General features: G+C 42.2%; 1 protein-coding gene across 2 annotated transcripts in view; it reads left to right on the top strand.

Moving 5' to 3' along the window:
- The first annotated feature begins 4,272 nt into the window (after positions 1-4,272).
- Positions 4,273-21,418, top strand: part of LOC124046428 (ecto-NOX disulfide-thiol exchanger 1-like) — a 99,840-nt gene continuing 82,694 nt past the window's right edge. The window contains exons 1-2 of one of the 2 annotated variants that reach the window (XM_046366791.1): positions 4,273-4,598; positions 6,123-6,189. The gene's annotated coding sequence lies outside the window, so the exon portion shown is untranslated. The remainder of the gene's footprint in view (positions 4,599-6,122; positions 6,190-21,418) is intronic. The other variant, XM_046366784.1, reaches the window with a different exon arrangement.

Raw genomic sequence — 21,418 nt, 5'->3', positions numbered from 1 at the left:
GCTCGGCAACAATATCAAGGGGTGATGTGTGAAAAAGCACATTTTCCGGAGAACGTTTCTTTGGGACCATCAGGTGACGTCCTAAAAACGACTTTAGGGCTGTACAATGGAACAAGATGGGATCTAGACATAAACCTCCAGGGGAATAGAATCTCCCTGATATTGACAGAAAAATGTTCTTTCAACGTTCCTATGAAATGTGCCTAGAACATTACTATTGAATATTCTGAGAACATGGTAACCACGTTCTGGGTAAATTCTGTTTGGTTTTTCTTGATTTTGACTATAATAGTGAAGACAAAAACTATGAAATACCACATAGGAAATCATGTGGTAACCAAAAAAGTGTTAAACAAATCAAAATATATTTTAGATTTTAGATTCTTCAAATAGCCACCCTTTGCCTTGATGACAGCTTTGCACACTCTTGGCATTCTCTCAACCAGATTCATGAGGTAGTCACATGGAATGCATTTCAATTAACATGTGTGCCTTCTTAAAAGTTAATTTGTGGAATTTATTTCCTTCTTAATGCATTTGAGCCAATCAGTTGTGTTGTGACCAGGTAAGGGGTATACAGAAGATAGCCCTATTTGGAAAAAGACCACGTCCATATTATACCCTAACCCTAACCCTAAATAGTACCCGCAAAACACTAGTCTCAGCATCAACAGTGAAGAGGTGACTCCGGGATGCTGGCCTTCTAGGCAGAGTTGCAAAGAAAAACACATATCTCAGACTAGCCAATAAAAATAAAAGATTAAGATGGGCTGTTTCTCAAACTAGACACTAATGTACTTTTCCTCTTGCTCAGTTGTGCACCAGGGCCTCGCACTCCTCTTTCTATTCTGGTTAGAGCCAGTTTGCACTGTTCTGTGAAGGGAGTAATACACAGCGTCTTCAGTTTCTTGGAAATGTATCGCATGGAATAGTCTTCATTTCTTAGAACAAGAATAGACTGACGAGTTTCAGAAGAAAGGTCTTTGTTTCTGGACATTTTGAGCCTGTAATCGAACCCACAAATGTGGATGCTCCAGACACTCAACTAGTCTAAAGAAGGACCGTTTTATTGCTTCTTTATTTAGCACAACAGCTTTCAGCTGTGCTAACATAATTGTAAAAGGGTTTTCTAATGATCAACTAGCCTTTTAAAATGCTAAACTTGGATTAGCTAACACAACGTGCCATTGGAACACAGGAGTGGTTGCTGATAATGGGCCTCTGTACGCCTATGTCGATATCCCATAAAAAATGTGCCTTTTCCAGCTACAATAGTCATTTGCAACATTAACAACGTCTACACTATATCTCTGATCAATTTGATGTTATTTTAATGGACATAAAAATTGCTTTGCTTTCAAAAACTAGGACATTTCTAAGTGATCCCTTTTGAACGGTAGTGTATATGTTTACAGTATTATAAGTCATGTATCTGTATAATTGTCACGTCTGCTCCTGCTCCTCCCCTCCGGCATACGACATCGCCAGAGTACTAACCACCGGTCCTGGGATTCATCATTACGCACACCTGGCACTCATCATGATTATGATCATTATGATTCACACCTGGACTCCATTACCTTCATCATTTCCTCCCCTTTATATGTCATTCTCCCATGTCCACTCAGCAGTTGGTATTGCTCTTGTGTGTTGGCGTACTGCCTTATGTTAGTGTCATGTTCTTGGTTTTGTTGTTTTATTAAAACATTTCACCTGCTTCCGACTCACTGCCCCATCATTACAATAATAGAACATCTTTATCTTAGTTTTCCCCCAATTTCTAAGTGTGGCTGCAGATTTAGTTCTGTGGAAATGTCTGGTTCCATCCCTATGGTCCTGGAAGACTTGGCTGTGGAATAAGAGCATGGTTTGAGAGGTCCAGGCCATCACATGGGCTGTGTCGACTGGCCTGATGGATATCGCTGAGCCACAGTTACTATGAGTCAGGTGTGTGTGTATAGTTTGTGCATGTGTAAGAGATAGAAGTGGCCAGCTGACAGCAAAATATCCAGCAGAAATGTGTTTCTGTGTGTCTGTGTGGGTGCCTGTGTGTGTGTGTGAGATGGATGTAGTTAGCTGACAGCCTAATTTCTGGGGAGCAGATCTAGTGTGGCTGGGTGAATTGCTCGTCACAGTGCATTACATGGCCAGCGTCAACATCTCTCTCTCTCCCGTCTCATCCCCAGCCACAGCCGTCTATCACAGGCTACAGTCCGCATCCCCCCTTATTCTATCCCTCTCTGTCACTCTCTCCCCCAAGCCCCAGTCCTCCTCAAGTAGCAGCAGAGAGAGAAAGACCATTCTAGCATGAAATTGAGGACCATCATGGTTGGTAGGATCACTCTCTCGCTCTCTCTCCCCACCCTTGGTGGATGTGTCTAATGTTACAGTTGATTTAAGGCTAGTGATTTAAGATGCAATTCCGAGAGCACTGATTAAAGAAAAGCCCACACATCGATTAACAGAACCACAACCAAATAGCAATATGAGACGAGAGATAGATAGAAACAAACAATATCAACAACACTGTTATGGTTGGGGTTCATAGAGCCTACTATCAATATACAATCTGTTATTAGATTCACACCACTGCTGGAAATAAATATGACAGACTACAGAGTTTTATTCATTGTCTGACTCTTTTAGAGTCTGTTTTCCATCTGACCGAAGAACCCATTTTACTGGACATGTGAAAGCTGTTCTCAAATCTACCACTAGGCGGGGCAAGTTACCAGATAATATTTTCACATTTAGAAGGTGGCTGATGTTAATTCCATAGCATTTATTTATTTTTGATATGAAGCCTTCTTTTGAGATCCACATCTCTGTGGACAATCAATGGAATGTTTGTACGAAGATTTCATCCACATTGAAATCATTACCTACTGTGCCATTCTACGAATATCCAGCAGACACAGTTTCTATAGCTACAGTATCCTGTGTGTGTGTGTGTGTGTGTGTGTGTGTGTGTGTGTGTGTGTGTGTGTGTGTGTGTGTGTGTGTGTGTGTGTGTGTGTGTGTGTGTGTGTGTGTGTGTGTGTGTGTGTGTGTGTGTGTGTGTGTGTGTGTGTGTGTGTGTGTGTGTGTGCATGCGTGCGTGCGTGCGTGCGTGCGTGCGTGCGTGTACCTGTGCACATGTCCTTCAGGGATCATGCCTGAGGGAGGGGAGAGTCATCTGTATTGTCAAGGTTACTGGAGGTGTGGAGGAATCTATTTACTTATTTATTATATTATTTATTTGTTCCTAATTCCTACATATTAGATCATATTTCATATATTTCCCATTAGATTTTCATGTAAGAGTTGTTGGCTATTATTATATGTCAGAACTGATGTGATATACCAGGTTGGTTGCTTGGTTGTTGTTGCCTCTGCCATTCAAATTTCATTTGAGTGAAAACATCAATGTAAACCAACCTGTAAACTGATCTTTTCCTAGAAAAAATGCAAATAGCAGAGCAGGTATTGTCATTGACTGTGATTTGTCTGTGTAGAGAGATCGAAGCCACCCTAGGTGAGATAAGCAGCGGTAGGTGGCCTATTATATAATAATGATAAACACAGAGCGATGTAACGGATCTGATATAAAAACCCAGGAAGAAGATTGATTAGGCTGCTGAAATATCTCCTGCTAACCGTTACACACCACTATATATACACGCTATATATACAAAAGTATGTGGACACCCCTTCAAATTAGCGGATTCGGGCTGTTTCAGCCATACCCATTGCTGACAGGTGTATAAAATCGAGCACACCGCCATGGAATCTCCATAGACAAACATTGTCAGTAGAATGGCCTTACTGAAAAGCTCAGTGACTGTCAACGTGACACCCTCATAGCATGCCACCTTTCCAACAAGTCAGTTCGTCACATTTCTGCCCTGGTCAACTGTAACTGCTGTTATTGTGAAGTGGAAACATCTAGGAGCAAACACGGATTTTAGCAGTGAAGTGGTACGCCCCACCCCACAAGCTCACAGAAAGGGACTGCAGAGTGCTGAAGCACATAACAATTGTCTGTTCTCGGTTGCAACACTCACTACCAAGTTTCAAACTGCCAAATGGCCCAACATCACTAATGTTCTTGTGGCTGAATGGAAGCAAGTCCCAGCAGCAATGTTCCAACATCTAGAGGAAAGCCTAAAGGTATTGCAGCAAAGGGTGACCAACTCCATGATTTTGGATGGAGATGTTCGACAAGCAGGTGTCCACATACACTACATGGCCAACAGTATCTCTATATCCGGATGGCCTTTATTTCACCCAGACAAGATCGACCGCAGGCTTCCTTTCCCCTTTTCTGTTCCCTGGATGTAAAGCGATTTTCCGCACCTGAAAACGTCCTTGCTCGTTTCATAGGCAGTCAACCCGTCTGTCGAGTCGTGCACGGCGAACCGTGGTTGGCGCGCGCCTATCGCGCCCCACTCCGTATTTTTTTATTATACCTAAACAGGAGGAAGCATGCGCCAGAGCTCGCGGGAGAGAAAGAAGAGCATTGACAGCAGCGTCGCATCTCCGTCTTTCGAGGTTTAAGTCAAAGGATTACAGCATCAATTATTTTCGTCCAGAGTCTATGAAAACTTCAGTTTGAAACGGTACGATACAGGCTGGCTGGCTTCTTTGTGAAATACTTGCGTCTTATGCGCGTCGATTTCTGTGTGTTTCTGACAGTGTGTGATTGTGGTAGGCCATCTATCGAGGTTTCGCTGCTGGTAATGTCCTGTTCCAAGGCAGCGGTGTCACCTCTTATACCAACTACTGCATGTTTACAACCATTAACCTAGTGAGATATTTACATCTGGACAGCGGTTCTGGTGTGATTGATTAGGTATTGAGAGATTGGGGTGTGATTGGGTATTGAGATAAACTGACAGAGAGAAAGATAATGCCTATAGCACGCTAATATAATGTTGCCATATCGAACATGTTGAATGTTTCCATTTATTTCAGCCTATTTGTTGATTGACATTGGCATGGTTTTAGAGACATACAATTTGATTATTGAAATATTATGTTCTGCCAGAGTTAAATAGCCTAGCGGAGCCTAAAATACAGACTTCCAACCGGGCATGGGAGCCACGCAAATTGATGGAACCACAGTTCATAATTGCTAAACAGTTTAGCCTACTATTCGATGTAGACCCATTTGCTAGTTTAATCCACTGTTTTAAATGTTTTTTTTTGTGTGTTTTTTTACAGACAAATAGAAAACTGTTGGCTAAACCTGGGATCTATTTAGGGTCAAATCAGCCTAGCACGCTAGTACTTCAGAAAACCGTTATTGGTATGGCGAGAAAGAGCATGTTGGTTAAGTGTATCCAGAGAGCGACGCTTTTACTTTGCTACAGTGACGGTGAGTCAAACACTTCAGCTCGCTGCCTGGTGGATGCCCTTGATAACACGTCACCTGGGCAACCGATTCAGCACCAAGGAGAGCGGAGAGAGGGAGGGGGGTGCAATCATTCGGGAAACGTTAGTGTGGTTAGATTGGTAACACTCATAGTGCTGTGTGTAGACTAAGTGAAGTGAATATAACTCAACATGAATGACACAATGTGCCTAATGGAACCTCGGCTAAGAGCCTTTGGATGAAAAATCTTATTTAATATCTCAGTTAGTAATATCTCAGTTAGCCGCACTGTGTGTGTGTCTGTCTGTCTGACTATGCAAGAGAACATGAGTCATCTATAGAACTGACTGTACCTTCTATTACATTAGAAAATACAATTATAATTACAATTATACAATTATAAAATACAATTATACAGCTTAAAGCCAGTGCAGCTGGTAACAAAGGACCATCATGTCGGAAAGGTTTGGCCTTGAAGTCTGTATTAGATGTACTTTCCATATAGGCATAGATATAGACAGACTGTTGAATTAAAAAACACATTTCCCCCTGAGAATTACAGTAGTGAGAGACAGGGTGCAGGGGCTGGTGGTTGAGCTAGTCTTAATTGAAATTGCAAATTCAATTTTCCATCTATTAATTGAATTGTTGCAGGCTGCAAATTTGGCCAACCGTAATAATTGTATTTATTAAGGACACAATGCAATGTTTGATTACAGATGAATTTGAGATAATTAATATAATTATGATATGTCTTAATACTAAACAGATGAGTGAATAATGAAAAGCAGAGAAGGCCTTTCAGAGACCAAACAAACATCCTTCACTGCAGGCTGGTGAGTGATGTTACATTAACGTGATTCAGACAACTAAATATTAACTCACAGATTGGAAGAGAGAGAAAGGAGGAGAGGGGAGAAACTGATATAAAGTTGACATCATAACAACAACAGTCAAATTTCCCAGGGGGCATTGGGGTTGTTTTGGAAAACATGGCATGAGTTCAGAGAAGATAACTGAAGTCAGTAAACAACAGCCTCAGCCATTAAAACAATCACCACTGAGCAGAGACCGAGAGAGAGAGGCCGAGAGAGAGAGAGAGAGAGATGGGAAGAGAGAGACTGAGGGAGTGAGAAAGGGAGATGGTTGAGTCAACTCTTTACATTCACACCTCTCTATATTGAATGAATCCAGTGACCTTGCATATTATTGCTCTATGAATGGCATAATATAACACCACATCACAGAGTTAACAGGATGGCACTGCTGTTCATTTTGTACACACAAACACAGCTCTACCTCCATTGACCCCACACCGTTCCTTACACACACAACCACTGGCACTGATTACTGTGGCAGTTACTGATGAGCTGTTACATTATAGCCTGGTTCTGCCCCTTTAAATAGGTTCAATACATAATCAAGTCTACAATTACAGACCTGATTCAGAATTTGTGTTTAAAAGAAACACAAGCTGTGTTTGCCATCGATCCCCAGCCAAGGGAATTAGACCTTCTCTCTCTCTCATCTCTTGATTTTAGTAACACTCCCAGACACAAACTATGTTTGGAGATTTAACGGGACAGAATACACAGCTGCTGTGTGTGTGAGAGTGTGTTAGCTGCATGTCTGTATCTTGCTGTCATTATGGAGCCAAATGGAAATGGACACTGGAGAGCCTGAGGAGGAGATGGTGATGGGATTACCCATGGCATGCCTCTCCTCTTCACATCTTCACATGCATTCGCATGCACACACACACCCTCAATGGTCATTGTGTGAATTAGAAAGCTCTTCAGTCACAGTGTTTCCTTCGCCCAGGGCTCTGACTGCTGTTTCCTCCCTGGCTGTCTCACACTGTGGTGGGAGAATCTCCCCTCATGTGTGACTACTGTCAGATATGGCCTGTGTGAGTAAGTGTTTGTGTGTGTGTGTGTGTGTGTGTCTGTCCATGTGTGTGTGCCTGTTTGCCTGCCCTTGTGTGTATGTGTGTGTGTGCCCAATTTTAAGCTTCTGTCAGTCAAGGAAAGTTGAACTCAAGTCAGTCAGGCTGAGACTTGGCAGCAGATCAGACCAGGCACATCTAATTGGGATTGAAGCACATGGAACAACAGGCAGGAAATACAATTAGCTGCCTCTCTGCCTGCTTGCCTGCCAGCCTGCCTCTCTGTCTGAGGGTGAGGGAGGGAGGGAGGGAGGGAGGGCGGACGGGAGGGATTTTTCGCCATATTGGAGTCAACAGAAATCAGAAATTACATTATAAATATTCCCTTACCTTTGATGATCTTCATCAGAATACACTCCCAGGAATCACAGTTCCACAATAAATGCTTGATTTTTTTTATAATGTCCATTATTTATGTCCAAGGGGCTACTTTTGGAACACGTATCCAAACGCTCATGCAGGTCAGGCATAACTTCGGACAAAAACTTCAAAAGTTATATTACAGGTCTTAGAAACATTTCAAACTAAGTATAGAATCAATCTTTAGGGTGTTGTTATCATAAGTCTTCAATAAAGTTACAACCAGAGAATTCCTGTGTGTCTAGAGAAGCAATGGAACGCAGGTCGATATCATGTGAAATGCGTGTGACCAGGAAATGGCTCTTTGCCAGTAACCTGACTCATTCAGCTCGTATTCAGCCCCACAACACAGTAGAAGCCTCATTCAAGTTTCTAAAGACAGTTGACATCTAGTAAACTTCATCCATATCCCACTGTGAAGTGGAAGTTTTAACATTTAACATTTTAACATGATCCTTTAAAATATGTAAAACAGCTACTTTTCACACAGTATGCATGTTCTGAACAGTCACATTTTCCTTTGGTTGAAGTTGTTTTTATGTCTGTGTAGAGTAGTTATAGTTCATTAATTGGCTGTGGTCTAGCACTTCCAGTCCTGTTTAAAGAAGGAGAGAATACTGTGGTAAAAGAATGAGGCTACCTCTTTTGAGGGGTGTTTTTCTACTTTCCCCCTGTGATATTTAAGTCCTTTAACTAGGCTGGGTTCTAGCTGGCTGGCCGTGTGTGTGTGTGTGTGTGTGTGTGTGTGTGTGTGTGTGTGTGTGTGTGTGTGTGTGTGTGTGTGTGTGTGTGTGTGTGTGTGTGTGTGTGTGTGTGTGTGTGTGTGTGTGTGTGTGTGTGTGTGTGTGTGTGTGTGTGTGTGTGTGTGTGTGTGTGTGTGTGTGTGTTTGATGTATTAGAGGGGTTAAACAGGGGTGTTGTAGATAAGGACCAGACTCTCGCTCTTCCTATTACCAAAGAAGAATGACAGCGCTTCCACACACTCCTACACACAACACACACACGCACACACACCCACACACAAAAACACACACATACACACATACACACATATACACACACATATACTGTAGTATATACTGTTAAATGTGTTTGCAAGACAAGCCATCATGAGTCTGATTCGATATGTATCTATCTAACATTCCTCATGGCTGATTAGCCTTGGTGTAGTTTTTAATTTATTTCACCAGTCAGATTAGCCTTGGTGCTGTTTTTCATTTATTTCATCAGTCAGATTAGGCTTTTTGGTGTTGTTTTTCATTTAGTTCACTAGTCAGATTATGCTATTTGGTGCTGTTTTTCATTTATTTCACCAGTCAGATTACCCTTGGTGCTGTTTTTCATTTATTTCATCAGTCAGATTATGCTATTTGGTGCGGTTTTTCATTTATTTCACCAGTCAGATTAGCCTTGGTGCTGTGTTATATTCATTTCACCAGTCAGATTGGCTTTTTGGTGCTGTTTTTCATTTATTTCACCAGTCAGATTAGCCTTGGTGGAGTTTTTCATTTCACCTGTCAGATTAAGCTTTGTTGGTGTTTTTCATTTATTTCAGAAGCCAGATTAGCCTTGGTGGAGTTTTTCATTTATTTCACCTGTCAGATTAAGCTTTTTGTTGGTGTTTTTCCATTTATTTCACCAATTAGATTACCCTTGAAGCTGTTTTTCATTTATTTCACCAGTCAGATTAGCCTTGGTGGAGTTTTTCATTTATTTCACCTGTCAGATTAAGCTTTTTGTTGGTGTTTTTCATTTATTTCAGAAACCAGATTAGCCTTGGTGGAGTTTTTCATTTATTTCATCAGTCAGATTAAGCTTTTTGTTGGTGTTTTTCATTTATTTCACCTGTCAGATTAAGCTTTTTGTTGGTGTTTTTCCATTTATTTCACCAATCAGATTACCCTTGAAGCTGTTTTTCATTTATTTCACCAGTCAGATTAGCCTTGGTGCTGTGTTTTATTCATTTCACCAGTCAGATTGGCTATTTGGTGCTGTTTTTCATTTATTTCGCCAATCAGATTACCCTTGGTGCTGTTTTTCATTTATTTCACCAGTCAGATTAGCCTTGGTGCTGTGTTTTATTCATTTCACCAGTCAGATTGGCTATTTGGTGCTGTTTATCTTTTATTTCACAAGTCAGATTAGCCTTGGCGCTGTTTTTCATTTATTTCACCAGTCAGATTAGCCTTGGCGCTGTTTTTCATTTATTTCACCAGTCAGATTAGCCTTGTTGTTGTTTTTTAAATAATTTATTACACCTATCAGATTAGCCCTGTTGCTGTTTTTAATTTAATTTACCAGTCAGATTAGCTTTGGCGCTGTTTTTCATTTATTTCATCAGTCAGATTAGCCTTGGTGCTGTCTTTCATTTTTTTTACCAGTCAGAATAGGCTATTTGGTGCTGATTATCATTTATATAACCAGTCAGATTAGCCTTGTTGCTGTTTTTCAGTTATTTTACCAGTCAGATTACCCTTGGTGCTGTTTTTCATTTATTTCACCAGTCAGATTACCCTTGGTGCTGTTTTTCATTTATTTCACCAGTCAGATTACCCTTGGTGCTGTTTTTCATTTATTTCACCAGTCAGATTACCCTTGGTGCTGTTTTCCATTTATTTCACCAGTCAGATTACCCTTGGTGCTGTTTTTCATTTATGTCTTTCAACTATCAGATTAGCCTTGGTGCCTTTTTCCATTTATTTCACCAGTCAGATTACCCTTGGTGCAGATTACCCTTGGCTCTGTTTTCCATTTATTTCACCAGTCAGATTAGCCTTGGTGCTGTTTTTCATTCATTTCACCAGTCAGTTTTGCCTTGGCTCTGTTTTTCATTCATTTCACCAGTCAGATTACCCTTGGCTCTGTTTTTCATTCATTTCACCAGTCAGTTTTGCCTTGGCTCTGTTTTTCATTTATTTCACCAGTCAGATTTGCCTTGGTGTTGTTTTTAATTTATTTCAACCGTCAGATTAGGCAATTTGGAGCTGAGTTTCATTAATTTCACCAGTCAAATTAGCCCTCAATGCTGCTTTTCATTTATTACATCACTTAGATTAGACTTGGTGCTGTTTTTCATTTATGTTACCAGTCAGATTAGCCTTGGTTCTGCTTTTCATTGATTTCATCACTTAGATGAGATTTGGTGCTGTTTTCCATTTATATCACCAGTCAGATATGGCGATTTGGTGATGTTTTTCATTTTTTTCATCAGTCAAATTAGCCTTGTTGCTGTTTTTCATTGATTTATTTCACCAATCAGATCCGTTTTGGTGCTGTTTTTCGTTTACATAACCAGTCAGATTACCATTTGTGCAGTTTTCCATTTTTTTCACCAGTCAGATTAGCCTTGGTGCTGTTTTTTATTTATTTCACCAGACAGGTTAGCCTTGGTGCTGTTTGTCAATTATTTCACAAGTCAGATTACCATTTGTGCAGTTTTCCATTTTTTTCACCAGTCAGATTATCCTTGGTGCTGTTTGTCAGTTATTTCACCAGTCAGATTACCATTTGTGTTGTTTTTCATTTATTTCACCAGTCAGAATAGGCTATTTGGTGCTGATTTTCATTTATATATCCAGTCAGATTAGCCTTGTTGCTGTTTTTCATTTATTTTACCAGTCAGATTACCCTTGGTGCTGTTATTTCATTTATGGCTTTCAACTATCAGATTACCTTGGTGCCTTTGTCCATTTATTTCACCAGTCAGATTAGCCTTGGTGCTATTTTTAATTTATTTCACCAGTCAGATTAGCCTTGGTGCTGTTTTTCATTCATTTCACCAGTCAGATTAGCCTTGGTGCTGTTTTTCATTCATTTCACCAGTCAGATTTGCCTTGGCTCTGTTTTTCATTCATTTCACCAGTCAGATTTGCCTTGGTGCTGTTTTTCATTAATTTCACCAGTCAGATTTGCCTTGGCTCTGTTTTTCATTCATTTCACCAGTCAGATTTGCCTTGGCTCTGTTTTTCATTCATTTCACCAGTCAGATTTGCCTTGGCTCTGTTTTTCATTCATTTCACCAGTCAGATTTGCCTTGGCTCTGTTTTTCATTCATTTCACCAGTCAGATTTGCCTTGGTGCTGTTTTTCATTCATTTCACCAGTCAGATTTGCCTTGGTGCTGTTTTTCATTCATTTCACCAGTCAGATTTGCCTTGGCTCTGTTTTTCATTCATTTCACCAGTCAGATTTGCCTTGGTGCTGTTTTTCATTAATTTCACCAGTCAGATTTGCCTTGGCTCTGTTTTTCATTCATTTCACCAGTCAGATTTGCCTTGGTGCTGTTTTTCATTCATTTCACCAGTCAGATTTGCCTTGGTGCTGTTTTTCATTCATTTCACCAGTCAGATTTGCCTTGGCTCTGTTTTTCATTCATTTCACCAGTCAGATTTGCCTTGGTGCTGTTTTTCATTCATTTCACCAGTCAGATTTGCCTTGGTGCTGTTTTTCATTCATTTCACCAGTCAGATTTGCCTTGGTGCTGTTTTTCATTCATTTCACCAGTCAGATTTGCCTTGGTGCTGTTTTTCATTCATTTCACCAGTCAGTTTTGCCTTGGCTCTGTTTTTCATTCATTTCACCAGTCAGTTTTGCCTTGGTGTTGTTTTTCATTCATTTCACCAGTCAGATTTGCCTTGGTGCTGTTTTTCATTCATTTCACCAGTCAGATTTGCCTTGGTGCTGTTTTTCATTCATTTCACCAGTCAGTTTTGCCTTGGCTCTGTTTTTCATTCATTTCACCAGTCAGATTTGCCTTGGTGCTGTTTTTCATTCATTTCACCAGTCAGTTTTGCCTTGGCTCTGTTTTTCATTCATTTCACCAGTCAGATTTGCCTTGGTGCTGTTTTTCATTCATTTCACCAGTCAGTTTTGCCTTGGCTCTGTTTTTCATTCATTTCACCAGTCAGTTTTGCCTTGGCTCTGTTTTTCATTTATTTCACCAGTCAGATTTGCCTTGGTGCTGTTTTTCATTCATTTCACCAGTCAGTTTTGCCTTGGCTCTGTTTTTCATTCATTTCACCAGTCAGATTTGCCTTGGCTCTGTTTTTCATTCATTTCACCAGTCAGATTTGCCTTGGCTCTGTTTTTCATTCATTTCACCAGTCAGATTTGCCTTGGCTCTGTTTTTCATTCATTTCACCAGTCAGATTTGCCTTGGTGCTGTTTTTCATTCATTTCACCAGTCAGATTTGCCTTGGTGCTGTTTTTCATTCATTTCACCAGTCAGATTTGCCTTGGCTCTGTTTTTCATTTATTTCACCAGTCAGATTTGCCTTGGTGCTGTTTTTCATTCATTTCACCAGTCAGATTTGCCTTGGTGCTGTTTTTCATTCATTTCACCAGTCAGATTTGCCTTGGTGCTGTTTTTCATTCATTTCACCAGTCAGATTTGCCTTGGTGTTGTTTTTCATTTATTTCAACCGTCAGATTAGGCAATTTAGAGCTGAGTTTCATTAATTTCACCAGTCAGATTAGCCTCAATGCTGTTTTTCATTTATTTCATCACTTACATTAGACTTGGTGCTGTTTTTCATTTATTTCACCAGACAGGTTAGCCTTGGTGCTGTTTGTCAATTATTTCACCAGACAGGTTAGCCTTGGTGCTGTTTGTCAATTATTTCACCAGACAGGTTAGCCTTGGTGTTGTTTTTCATTTTTTTACCAGTCAGATTAGCCTTGGTGCTGTTTTTCATTTTTTTACCAGTCAGATTTGCCTTGGTGCTGTTTTTCCTCTCCCTTTGATGCTCTACTAGACATCTAAATTACATTCTGGGTTGGAAATCCTTATAAGAACATTCACTCCCAGTTGTTTTGTGACGCCTATCTTCAAGTCATGATTTTTGTTGTTAGAAGGAGGGGGAGATGAGGGCCCTATATGTAATGGTTTCAATGGCATGTGGTATTATTATTCGTATCGAAAATGTTGTGAAATATTTACAAGTTGTTGGACAGAATCAGTACCATGAATACCATACAGTTTACTATATTTCCAGGTAAATAAAGGAAGTTAGTTGTGCCCATTGTAGTGGCCATCGGCCAACCAAGCCATCCTCATACTGTATGTATTCTGGTCTAGAATCAGAGCAGGAGGAAGGTTTGGCATCTCTTCTCTCTACTGACCAGACATGGACTGCCATAGATCCTGCAACGCATCGTAGAATATCACTTTACACTCCGATGCTGTTATACACTTAGTTGAGTGTCCTTTTCCGTCCAAAGTCTCCTCCCATGTCCAGGAGTCCGGAGATCGCTGCTGCCCGATACCACGCTGCTTCGTCCTTGGTTGGTGGGTGATTCTGAAACGGAATTAGTCTTCCTCTGATGAGGAGTATGAAATGTTGGACCAATGCGCAGCGTGGTACGTGTTCATGATAATTTATTTGACTGAACACTGAAAATACAAAATAACAACGTGAAAATAAACGAAAACAGAAACAGTCCTGTAAGGTTCGTAAAACACTAAAACAGAAAATAATCACCCACAAAACACAAGTGGGAAAGGCTACCTAAGTATGATTCTCAATCAGAGACAACGAACGACACCTGTCTCTGATTGAGAACCATACCAGGACAAACACATAAACACAACATAGAAAAAAGAACATAGACTACCCAGCCCAACTCACGCCCTGACCATATGAAAACAAAGATATTACAAAGGAACTAAGGTCAGAACGTGACAGTGTGTGTGTGTTTGGGTGAATGTGTGTTTTGAGTTCATTACAAGGTTTAGATACGGTAACATAATGTAGATACACATACTATACCAAACATTAGGAATACCTTCCTAATTTTGAGTTGCACCCTTTGCACCCCCTTTTGCCCTCGGAACAGCTTCAATTTGTCGAGGCATGGTTCCTTTGTTATATCTTTGTTTTAGTGTGGTCAGGGTGTGAGTTGGTGTGGGTAGTCTATGTTCTTATTTCTATGTTGTGTTTATGTGTTTGGCCTGGTATGGTTCTCGACAAGGTGTCGAAAGTCTTCCATATGAATGCTGGCCCATGTTGACCCCAATGCTTCCCACAGTTGTGTCAAGTTGGCCGTATGTTCTTTGGGTGATGGACTGTTTTTGGTACACACAGGAATCTGTTGAGCATGAAAACCCCAGCAGCATTGCAGTTCTTGACACAAGCTTAGCAGCTACTACCATACCCCATTTAAAGGTACTTCAGTCTTTTCTCTTGCCCATTCACCATCTGAATGACACACACACTCAAGGCTTAAAAATCCTTCTTCAACCTGTCCTCCTCCCCTTCATCTACAGTGATTAAAGTGGATTTACCACGTAACATTAATGAGGGATCATAGTTTTCACCTAGATTCACCTGGTCAGTCTATGTCATAGAAAAAGGTGTTCTTAATGTTTTGTACACCAGTAAAGATCAATGTTAGACTGAGGCCTGAACACTTTGTGATGTTCATGATGTTCTGATAGGTCAGGGATGTGGTATGGAGAATGCAGTGTGTGAGTAAAATATAAACACATTTCAGACAGACAGTCCAACTGTCCTACAGATACTTATGGAAAGCATTCTTCCACTGCTAGGGTGTGTGTGTGTGTGTGTGTGTGTGTGTGTGTGTGTGTGTGTGTGTGTGTGTGTGTGTGTGTGTGTGTGTGTGTGTGTGTGTGTGTGTGTGTGTGTGTGTGTGTGTGTGTGTGTGTGTGTGTGTGTGTGTGTGTGTGTGTGTGTGTGTGTGTGTGTGTGGACATCAGTACATAGAGCCAGATAGAGACAGTGAGGGATGTGTCCTTAGTACAGGCCAGTCTACCAGTGGGAACAAAGAGTGATCATTGCAGTCAGTCTGTAACACTGGGAACAAGCTGCCTCTCTCTGCTAGCCTGACAGAGACACACACTCCTGCTGTCACAACACTGACTGGGCTTTACTACTGGAATAGCCTCAGAATATTTCTCCTTCTATCCCACATTAATGTTAAACCTTATGAGATGTATGTAATGCAGTGAGAGGTGTAGGTTTTATTAAAACAGTTGTTGAGGGAGAGGATGAGAGCTGTCTCTGCAACCCATCCCCCATCTCTCTTCTCCATCCCCCTCTCCTTCCTATCCCCCTCTCTCATCTCTCCCCATCCTCTCTCCTCCTCCTTCTTCTCTCTATCCCCATCCCCCTCTCCTTCCCATCCCCCTCTCTCTTCTCTCCCCATCCTCTCTCCTCCTCCTTCTTCTCTCTATCCCCATCCCTCTCTGCTCTGTGTCCTTGTTTAGACAGGGAAAGGGGGATCCCTAGTCAGTTGTACAACTGAATGCTTTCAACTGAAATGTGTCTTCAGCATTTAACCCAACCCCTCTGAATCAGACAGGTGCGGGGATCGAAGGCCAGTGGCATATTCTATATAGAATAAAACAGGGACAGCGCTGCCAGAGGTGGTGTGTGTAAAGCCCTGCATGCTGCTGTGGGGTGATGGGATGTTTCTGGACAGTAATGGATGCTGAGAATGGAAGGAATCAGAGTGGCTGTCTGTCTTTTCTATGATTGTTTTTGTGTGTGTGTGTGTGTGTGTGTGTGTGTGTGTGTGTGTGTGTGTGTGTGTGTGTGTGTGTGTGTGTGTGTGTGTGTGTGTGTGTGTGTGTGTGTGTGTGTGTGTGTGTGTGTGTGTGTGTGTGTGTGTGTGTGTGTGTGTGTGTGTGACAATAGACTTGCCTTCAAAATACTTGTTTATTACCAATGTGTTTCTCCTTCATCAGGGAACAGGTTTTTTGTTATTCTTAAAGTCCCTGCTTCCACCATTCCTCATCTTAACCCGCATTTCAGTGGAGGGACGTTATGAGCAGAGGGGGATGAAAGGATAAAAGAGAGATGACCCAAAACTGGTAATGGACTAAAATAGGTCATCTTTCTATAGCGCCTTCTGTTTTAGCCTAGATACTTACATTTCTCTGTTTTAGTCTAGATACTTACATTTCTTTGTTTTAGTCTAGATACTTACATTTCTTTGTTTTAGTCTAGATACTTACATTTCTTTGTTTTAGTCTAGATACTTAAATTTCTTTGTTTTAGTCTAGATACGTACATTTCTTTGTTTTAGTCTAGATACTTACATTTCTTTGTTTTAGTCTAGATACGTACATTTCTTTGTTTTAGTCTAGATAATTACATTTCTTTGTTTTAGTCTAGATACGTACATTTCTTTGTTTTAGTCTAGATAATTACATTTCTTTGTTTTAGTCTAGATACGTACATTTCTTTGTTTTAGTCTAGATACGTACATTTCTTTGTTTTAGTCTAGATACTTACATTTCTTTGTTTTAGTCTAGATACGTAAATTTCTCTGTTTTAGTCTAGATACTTAAATTTCTCTGTTTTAGTCTAGATACTTACATTTCTTTGTTTTAGTCTAGATACGTACATTTCTCTGTTTTAGTCTAGATACTTAAATTTCTCTGTTTTAGTCTAGATACTTACATTTCTCTGTTTTAGTCTAGATACTTAAATTTCTCTGTTTTAGTCTAGATACTTAAATTTCTCTGTTTTAGTCTAGATACTTAAATTTCTCTGTTTTAGTCTAGATACTTAAATTTCTCTGTTTTAGTCTAGATACTTAAATTTCTCTGTTTTAGTCTAGATACTTAAATTTCTCTGTGTTACTATTCTGTACCGAACTCACTTCCTATTACCTGCAGTCAATGACCAAATGGCCTGGAATGTTATTCATATATTTTATGATTTCATCATTAATAACAATTATCAAATAAATGAACCCTGACCCTAATTGTAAACCTAACCCCTAAGCTTAAAATAGCTTTTGTCCTCTTAGGGATGTGGGAAATGAATTATTATCTTAGTTTTACTATCCTTGCGGGGACCTTTGGGTATTATAGGTCCACACAAGGGTAAAAGACCCAACCCAACCCAACCCAACACACACACACACACACACACACACACACACACACACACACACACACACACACACACACACACACACACACACACACACACACACACACACACACACACACACACACACACACACACACACACACACACACACACACACACACACACACACACGCACACACGCACACACACCGGCTGTGCTTGGGCAGGCTGTTTCAGTGGTCCAGTGGGGTGCTAGCATCAGGTGAGTCAATATTTGGAGTTTCTCACAGAGGTGAGAAAACGTTCACATCTATAACGATCAACCATCTGGCGAAGGCTAACTACAGCAAAATAATCATTTTAAACCCCCCCAAAACAACATTATATCCTCGTAAATTAGTAACATACATGTTATTTTAGCTAGTGAACTAAATATTTATTTTGAGTTGATAATATGAAAACAACATCATTTTATGACCATAAAAAAGTTAGATATTTAATATTGTAAATTTCACTCAACTATAAGTATTGTTGCTTGCAATACATTATGTTCACACAGAGCCTCTCGATAATCAGCAGGCAGAGGGAGGTGATGTTACACGTGTACCTGTCACAACTCACACACCTTTCTTGGAACCTCTGAATTAATGTTGCTTAGCAACAGGAGGAGACGGGCATCTATTACATTTGTCATTCGATTGATGTTTACCTTCACCAGCGTATCTTTTAAAGACACGAGAGTAGGAGCAGAGGCTAGAGGTGGACATGGGATTGGGCTCCTTGTACAGAGTGTTTCTAGGAATCCCAGTCTGTCAGTCAGTTATCTGTGTTGCTCTGTCACTGTGAGAGGAGGACTTTTGGATACAGACGGACATTAGAAGATAGGGGACCTCTCATCTCCCTCTTCTATTTATTATCGTTAAATGAAGTGCTCACTCACTCACTCACAGACCTCCCCCAGGAAAAACACAGACACACACACACACACACACACACACACACACACACACACACACACACACACACACACACACACACACACACACACACACACACACACACACACACACACACACACACACACACACACACACACACACACACACACACACACACACACACACACACACACACACACACACACACACTGTGCTCACCCTCTCTCAGTCCTCCCTGAGTCATGTGGACAGTCAGTGCAGCACCTGACTACTGAGTATTTAATGTTATTTCATCCCTCTCTCTACCCCTCCTTCATCCCCCTCTCTCCATCTCTCTCCCCCTCCTTCATCCCCTTCTCTCCCCCTCTCTCCCCTCCTTCATCCCCCTCTCTGCTTCTCTCTCTCCCTCTCCTTCATCCGCCTCTCTCCGTCTCTCTCTCCCCCTCCTTCATCCCCCTCTCTCCGTCTCTCTCTCTCCCCCTCCTTCATCCCCTTCTCTCCCCCTCTCTCCCCCTCCTTCACCCCCTCTCTGCGTCTCTCTCACCCTCTCCTTCATCCGCCTCTCTCCGTCTCTCTCTCCCTCTCCTTCATCCCCCTCTCTCCGTCTCTCTCTATCCTCCTCCTTCATCCCCTTCTCTCCCCCTCCTTCATTCCCCTCTCTCCGTCTATCTCGCTCCCTCTCCTTCATCCCCCTCTCTCCCCCTCCCTCTCCCCCTCATTCATCACCCTCTCTCCGTCTCTCTCTCTCCCTCTCCTTCATCCCCCTCTCTCCGTCTCTCTCTCCCTCTCCTTCATCCGCCTCTCTCCGTCTCTCTCTCCCCTCCTTCATCCCCCTCTCTCCGTCTCTCTCTCGCACTCTCTCTCTCTCTCTCTCTCACTTGCTCTCTCCACCCCCTCACCCTCTCCCTCCCCCTTGCTGTCTCCCCCTCTTCCTCCCCCTTGCTGTCTCTCTCCCCCTCTCCCTCCCTCTTGCTGTCTCTCTCCCCCTCTCCCTCCCTCTTGCTCTCTCTCCCCCTCTCCCTCCCCCTTGCTCTCTCTCTCCCCCTCTCCCTCCCCCTTGCTCTCTCTCTCCCCCTCTCCCTCCCCCTTGCTCTCTCTCTCCCCCTCTCCCTCCCTCTTGCTGTCTCTCTCCCCCTCTCCCTCCCCCTTGCTCTCCCCCCTCTCCCTCCCCCCCTTGCTGTCTCCCCCCTCTCCCTCCCCCTTGCTGTCTCTCTCCCCTCTCCCTTCCCCTTGCTGTCTCCCCCTCTCCCTCCCCCTTGCTGTCTCTCTCCCCCCTCTCCCTTCCCCTTGCTGTCTCCCCCCTCTCCCTCCCCCTTGCTGTCTCTCTCCCTCTCTCCCTCCCCTTGCTGTCTCCCCCTCTCCCTCCCCCTTGCTGTCTCTCTCCCCCTCTCCCTCCCCTTGCTATCTCCCCCCTCTCCCTCCTCCTTGCTGTCCCCCTCCCTCCCCCTTGCTGTCTCTCTCCCCTCTCTCTCCCCCTTGCTATCTCCCCCCTCTCCCTCCTCCTTGCTGTCTCTCTCCCCCTCCCTCCCCCTTGCTGTCTCTCTCCCCCTCCCTCCCCCTTGCTGTCTCTCTCCCCCTCTCCCTCCCCCTTGCTATCTCCCCCTCTCTCCCTCCTCCTTGCTGTCTCTCTCCCCCTCCCTCCCCCTTGCTGTCTCTCTCTCAGCCCTTAGCTCCAGGTAGCTACTTACCTTACTCTCTGGCTAATTTCTCTTAACATTTAGAAGAATTAGTTGCCGTCTGAGCGTGTCAGCGTGTCTTAAAATGTTTACTGGTCTAGTTGCCACAATTACTCAGGGCTTTTAACATGAACTATAAAAACAACATAATGTAGCTGTTTGAAAATAAAAAAGCTTCATTCTTAGCCAAAGTGATTTAAATTGAGTGTTTAGACAGTCTTGTAATCACAGAGTTTATTATGATTTGAGTTGACAGGACAGAGGTGAGCATGTAATTTTGAAATTATTTGTCTGAATGTTGTCTTAATGTTTATTAGTGTGCCACATTATTCTCAGTTAGTGTGTGTGTGTGATTCTTTCTCCAATAAGCTCTCACAGTTCATCCATGTTTCTCAAATGGCAAATTTAGTTGTGGTTACTTCTCTGTATCATTCCAAGGTTAAGTTTAGGCATTAACTCCAAAATGTTAAAGGGAAGAAAGAAAAAATAACTCAACTTCATATTCATCATCTCCAGCACCACTCCAACATCAACATATGTGAAAATTGCAAGTTTCTATGTTTTGTAGTAAAATAGATAGAGGAAGATACTTTTAGTCATGTGGTGTATGTGGGACACCTGCTTGTTGAACATCTAATTTCAAAATCATGGACATTAATATGGAGTTGGTCCCCCCTTTGCTGCTATAATGACCTCCACTCTTCTGGGAAGGCTTTCCACTAGATGTTGGAACATTGCAGCAGGGACTTGCATCCATTCCGCCACAAAAGCATTAGTGAGGTCGGGCACTGATGTTGGGCGATTAGCCCTGGCTCGCAGTCGGCGTTCCAATTCATCCCAATGGTGTTTGAAGGAGTTGAGGTCAGGGTTGTGTGCAGACCAATCAAGTTCTTCCACACCGTTCTCGACAAACCTTTTCTGTGTGGACCTCGCTTTGTGCACAGGGGCATTATCATGCTGAAACTGGAAAGGACCTTCTCCAAACTGCTGCCACAAAGTTGGAAGCACATAATCATCTAGAATGTAATTGTATGTTGTAGCATTAAGATTTCCCATCACTAAGGGGCTTAGCCCGAACAATGACAAAAAGTCCCAGACCATTATTCCTTGTCCACCAAACTTTACAGTTACTGTTGCATTATGCATTGGGGCAGGTAGCATTTTCCTGCCATCTGGCAAACCCAGGTTCGTCCGTCGGTCTGCCAGATGGTGAAGCGTGATTCATCACTCCAGAGAACGTGTTTCACTGCTCCAGAGTCGAATGGTGGCGAGCTTTACACCACCCCAGCCGATGCTTGGCATTGCGCA

Source organism: Oncorhynchus gorbuscha, linkage group LG01, assembly GCF_021184085.1.
Source record: "Oncorhynchus gorbuscha isolate QuinsamMale2020 ecotype Even-year linkage group LG01, OgorEven_v1.0, whole genome shotgun sequence".
In the NCBI taxonomy this organism is placed as follows: domain Eukaryota; kingdom Metazoa; phylum Chordata; class Actinopteri; order Salmoniformes; family Salmonidae; genus Oncorhynchus; species Oncorhynchus gorbuscha.
This window is presented reverse-complemented; position numbering and strand designations above follow the sequence as displayed.